Here is a 6700-nt window from a genome sequence, read left to right on the forward strand (position 1 = left end):
TGGACTCCTTACACGAAGGGCACCCGGGGGTGGTCAGGATGAAGGCACTGGCTAGGAGCTACCTCTGGTGGCCCGGGTTGGACAAGGAGGTTGAGGATCGGGTCAAGGCCTGTTATACGTGCCAGAGATCCAGGCCAGAAGTGCCACATGCACCAGTACACCGGTGGGAGGCCACACACACGCCATGGTCCCGCATTCACATTGACTATGCGGGGCCATTCCAGGGTCAACTATTTTTAGTAGTGGTGGACAGTCACTCCAAGTGGTTAGAGGTAGTCGCTGTCCCCAACATGACCTCGGGGAGGACAATCCAAGTGCTCAGAGCTCTCTTTGCCACACACGGCCTCCCCGACGTAATTGTGTCTGATAATGGGCCTCAGTTTACTGCTGCTGATTTCCAGGCGTTCTTGAAGGCGAACTGGATTAGGCACGCCACCTCCGCGCCTTTCCATCCATCTACCAACGGGCAGGCCGAACGGATGGTAAGGACGACCAAAGACGCACTCCGGCGCATCATCAGCGGGGACTGGCACCACAGACTGGCCAAATTTTTACTAGCCCAACACACAACACCATGCGTGGCTACCGGCAAGAGCCCAGCAGAACTGCAATGGGGACGGCGCCTCATCACCAAGCTGGACCGCCTACACCCAGACCGGGTAGCAGCCGAAACCGGAAGGGCAACATCACCATCATCACCATCATCACCATCACCACCAGCATCACTACCATCACCATTGCCATCATCACCCACACACAGGGTCCTCAACCTGGGGGACCTGGTCTGGGCAAGGAACTATGGGGCTGGACATCCTTGGGTTCCGGGGACAGTGGTTGGGAAAACAGGACCCCTTTCGTACATTCTAGGGGTGGAGGGGGACAGACGCATAAGGCGACACATCGATCAGCTCAGAGGAAGAGTCCCTGAGCACGTCACACACGCCCCTGAGCGCGTCACACACGTCCCTGAACTCAACGCACACGATCAACAGGAGGACCACACTCCAGGAGGGGTCAACCCAGCTGAGGACGTCACAGGGCAGGGACCAGAGGAGGAGGACTTCCTGATGCCGGCTCCTTGCAGCCCTGCACAAAGGCCTCAGGAACCCACGGTCCAAGCCCAGGGGCCAAGCACACCCAGACGATCCACCCGTCCACACAGGACACCAGCCTACCTGTGGTGGCCTCAATAACCCCCTAAAAGAATGCAAATGACCAGATGTCTGCAAGGAGTATAAATCCTGTCATTCTCCACCATCCAGTCAGAGCTGAAGAAGCTTCTTGGATGAAAAGCAAAATGTCTTCAAAGAAAAACAAAGTCCAGTTGCCTCTTGAAAAAGCAACTTTGGAACAACCATGACCCCGATGACTGAGAATCTCCATAGACAAAGGTGGGGAGAATGCGATGGGGTGGTAAGTCTCAGGCAAGAAGATGGTTAGAAAGGGCAAATTATAATTGGTGAAGGGATTGCAAACAATGAGTTTAAAAGTGCAGCACCACACAACAAACTAAAAAGGATGGGTTGTTCTGCATTGGTTTTTAGTTTTGGAAGTCACTGTATTTTGTAAACTATGGTTTTTGGTTTGACTTGGTTTGTGTGAATTCAGACAATTGTAGTACATTTAGTACCTTAATTAAACAAACATGTTTAAGTATGATTTGTGACTCAGGACAGCATCTAATTTCCCAACTAATCTAGACCATTTCCATTTGCAGCTATGGAAACACAGCTTTTCAAACCAGCTTCTCAGGAGATGATAGATTGGAAAATTAGGTTCTGTAATTACATTTGCAATGTATCTTGAAATAGTTAATAGCACTTCCAAATGCTAAGTGAGATTAGGCTTGTCCGCTCTAATGCTCTTCAGTTGTGTAGAGTCAACACTTAAATCGTTCCCAACCAGCATGGCCAAAGGATTAATACTGAAAGATTTGAAGTGCTAACTTCCTGGAGGGTGTAAGGAAAAAGCCTTAAGTATCACTGATCTCTAAGAAATTGCACACTCAGTAACATTTGTAGCCAAGGAGATCAAGTGAATGTGGTTATATTGTGCAATGTTCTGGTTCACACACTGTCTGAGGCCATAATGTGTATAAGACCATACCAAACATTGAAAGGGGTGATTTGCCAAGGTCAAGCACATTCTCCAGAAGCATTGGCACAGCTTTCCCAAGTGGCCTGTCCATATACAGATAATGTGCCAACTGGGACAGCTGGTCATTTGCATGCATGTTCATGAAGAGTCATCTAGCTAGCTGCCTCTGTGTCTCTTTTCTTTCTTGGTAGTCATCATTCCTTGACTTTGCCTGTTGTCAAGTTCTGTTAAAGGCTAGGGACTTTTATCATTTCAGTTATGGCCAGTTTCTTCTGCTACTGTAGATTCGGATTTATAGACTAAATATATAGAAACTTGCCCTTATAGTTCCTAGTCCACAAACGTGTCAATTAAGGTATATGAGCCTTGTGGTAAGTGGCTGTGCTTTATAATGAAGGATCCTATCCCAAGCACACCCTTTGGCTATAAGTTTGGATACGCCATTCCTCCCCATCTCCACTTCTCTAGCAAGCTTGAACTTTCTCAAATACCCACTAGATCGTGGAGGATGACTAAGGACCATATGAGAATTGGAGACCCATTTCTTGCTATATTGCCTCTCACTTCAAAGAGCCATATTGAATCAGAGAAAGGTGAATCTGAGAGAAGAAAAATTGCCTTTGTTCTCTGCTTTGTGACATTTTTTTCTTCATTTTTCACACATTAATAACACAGTTATGAAAATGCAGAGAACATAATGCTGACTTGGGGAAGACTTCTGCAAATCCTATAAACATCAGGGCTAATAGGAGTTGTCTCTCACTGGAAGCACCTGGCCACTGTTTATTTCCACATGTTATGTCTCCATTTAGATTCTGGCTTGCTTTTTCCTCTGCTCTAGAAGAGTTACAGATTGCATGCTTTGGGGAGACAGAAGTTTCTCTTCGTAGCAGGTAAAACTTTCATTATATGTAAGTTACATTATAAAATGTTTTATATTTATTTATTTATTTTATTTTATTGAATTTATATACCACCCTTTCCCGAAGGACTCAGGGGGGTTTACAGGGTATAATTTTTAAAACATTAATACAAAAATTAAGACCAATTTAAAAAAGATTAAACTAAGTCCCTGCAACATGTAAAACCCCAGTTAAAACCCCGATTAAAACTCAGCCTGAGCCGGAAAGCTCGAAGAGCCAGGTCTTCAGGTCTCGGCGGAATGATCGAAGGTCGGGGGCAGTCCTAAGCTCCGCAGGCAGCTGGTTCCAGAGGGCAGGCGCCCCCACAGAGAAGGCCCTCCCCCTGGGTGTCATCCGCCGGCATTCTTTGACCGGCGGCACCCTGAGAAGACCCTCCCTGTGGGAGCGCACAGGACGAAGGGAGCTTGATGCCGGCAGCAGGTGTTCCCTCAAATATCCTGGACCCAAGCCATATAGGGCTTTATAGGTCATCACCAGCACCTTTAATCTCACCCGGAGGGCAACTGGAAGCCAATGCAGCTCGCAGAGCAGAGGTGTTACATGGGAGTAACGGGAAACTCCCATCACAACTCGCGCGGCTGCATTTTGCACCAGTTGAAGCTTCTGAGTGGTCCTCAAGGGCAGCCCCATGTAGAGAGCGTTGCAGTAGTCTAAACGGGAGGTCACGAGCGCATGAGTGACTGTGCGTAGGGCATCTCGGTCCAGATAGGGTCGCAACTGGCGCACCAAGCGAACCTGGGCAAAAGCCCCCTGGTCACGGCTCCTATATGATCATCAAAAATTATATATACTTTATTAGCAACAGATTTTATACAATAGGTACAATATCCAGAGGAATAGGAAACTGTTATATAAAATGTGTTGGAAATTGGGTTTTCTTTGTTCTGAAGCATCTTGTCACACCCTGTCAGCGTCTACTTCACTGAAAGACGTCTGTGAGCCTTGGAACCCACTAAAACCAATAACCTCTTTAAGGAGGTGCTGACAGGTGCTGTTGTGACTCCCATCCTCCCCCTGAAACTTCTTTTGACCTGCATCCTCGTGCACAGGACTCTGTTCAAGCGAGATTTTGCTGCTCCAGAACCACCTATTATCCAACAAATCTTGGTGTCCTTTCCCTGTGCCTGGCTAAAGTTTCTTCCTTTTTCAACCAAATAGCAACAACAGCTACTGACACAAATGGTAGCATGCTTTTTTTTAAAAAAAACAACCCATCACAGCTACCAATTGGCTTATAAGTGGAATAAAGAAATGATGGCTTTGCAACAACTTATTTATAGCAGCTGCTGAGATTTCCCCCACCCCCACCCCATGCAAGCAGAGAAATTCACACATTAGAGATGGCAAAAACACCTTAGTTTGCACTGCATGGGGTATAAGAGGATTTGTGTGATTTCGGGAACTGTAGTAGCTCTGGGTGGGCAGATTACCAATAGTCCTAAAGGGCTCCCTGTTGATTCTCAAGATTCTCATGTCCACAAGCTTTAAAATATTTGAGAGATTTTGAGTAAAAATAGTGCCCTGTAGAAGTGCAAACCCCATTCAAAATTTGACTTTTTAAAAGTGTGTTCTAAATTTGAATTTGAATCTAAGGTTATGAGCACCATTTGGGGTTCTCTGGAACCCCAAATCTCTTGCAAGGTTTTGTTAACATCTTGTAAGATAACGATATTGAAGGGTTAAAGTCATCAGCAATATTGTGAACTGTAAGAAAAGCCAGAATGTTCTACTGACAAACCTTGAACTACTAAAACTTGGATTGCTTTGGTGAAGTTAGAATTATACCCGTCAATTCTGGGAAGGAGACAAAATATGCAATTATATAAGAAAAATGATGGTATTACTTCAGTTTCCCTTCGTGTTACTTTTTCCTGACAAAGCCAGAAAAAAGCTTGTGCTTTCATTTTTTCACATTTTTTTAAACCACACAGGATTAAGTACTATAAAATATTGGCATTCAGGAGACCAGATTCAGAAATGATGAAAGTACTATCTCAATAGTATGCTACACTATCGGCACAATTATTAGGCAACTTGTATTTTAGAGGATTAATTTTCTTATTGAGAAACTACAGTGCTCTCAGTCAATCAAAAATGCTAATAAATTGCAAACCTGAATATTTAAGAAAGTAAAAGTGAGGTTTTTGTTTTCTTAGGAGAATATGTGTGCACAACTATTTGGCAACTTTAGTGTGCAGAATTATGCAACTAAATGAAAAATGAAAATTTGCCTATCTCACTCATTTGCATCATAAAGTGAGAATAATAAACAACTCAAAATGTACAAATGTACAAATAAACAGCCTTCTTGTCAATAACAGTCATAAGCCTTCTATTAATGGAGTCTGTCAGTTTCTTGATCTGTCGACGATCAATGTTTTGTGCAGCAGCAACCACAGCTTCCCAGGCACCTTTCAGAGGGGTGTACTGTTCTCCTTCATCGTAAATCTCCCGTTTAAGAAAAGCCCGCAAAGTCTCAATAGGTTTAGGTCAGGTGAAAAAGGGGGCCATGTCATTATTCTTTCATCTTTTAAGGCTTTTACTAGAAGCCACACAGTGGAGTACTTCGATGCATGTGATGGAGCATTGTTCTGCATAAAAACCATGGTCTTCTTGAAAGATGCAGACTTTTTCCTGTACCATTGCTTGAAGAAAGTCTCTTCCAAAAACTGGCAGTAGTTTTGGGAGTTGATTTTGAGTCCATCTTCAACCCGAAAATGTCCAACTAGCTTATCTTTAATAATGCCAGCCCATACCAGTACTCCACCTCCACCTTGCTGGCATCGATTCGAAGAGCAGCTCTGTGCCTTTTACTGATCAATCCACGGGTCCATCAAGAGTCACTCTCATCAGTCCATAAAACCTTTGAAAAATCTGCCTTCAGATATTTTTTGGCCCAGTCTTGCCATTTCAACTTGTGTCTTGCTCAGTGGTGGTCAGGTTTCAGCCTTCCTTACCTTGCCCATATCTCTGAGCACTAACACCTTGTACTTCTGGGCATTTCAGGTAGGTTGCAGTTCTGGAACATGACAGCGCTGGAAGATAATGGGTTCCTGGTAGCTTCACGTTTGATTCTTCTTAAATCTTGGCAGTTACTGTGCATCTTTTTTTCTCAACATATTTCTTGCAACCTTGTTGACCATTTGCAACAAAATGTTTAATAATTCTGTGATCACCACCACCCGCAATATCTTAGCAATTTCAAGAATACTACATCCCTCTAAAAGACTTTTTACAATTTTTTACTTTTCAGAGTCAATTAAATCTTTTGGGGGGCTCATTTTGCCTGAAGAAAAGAAGCTAATCATTACGTACACCTTGATATAGGGTGTTGATCTCCTTAGGGCACACCCTCCCTCATTACACAAATACACATCACCTGATATGCTTATATCCACTAAGCATTCAAATTTATACAGCTTGGAGTGGAAAATATGCATGAAAATGGTCAAAATACTCACTTGCCTAATAATTGTGCACACAGTGTAATTGTGTTAAATGTGGAATTAAATGGTATCAGATCTACATATATAAAGCATTTTCCCAAGCTACTGATAATCTCTAAATGGTAACTGAAAAGGATATTTTATGCAACTACTGGTAATTAAATATGCCATCAGTAAATCTTACTGTTGATTGGAAGATGGCATCAAGGTTGAGTCTTGGGAGTGTAAGTAACA

Source organism: Vipera berus (genome assembly GCF_964194415.1).
Source record: "Vipera berus genome assembly, chromosome: 2".
NCBI classification, from domain to species: domain Eukaryota; kingdom Metazoa; phylum Chordata; class Lepidosauria; order Squamata; family Viperidae; genus Vipera; species Vipera berus.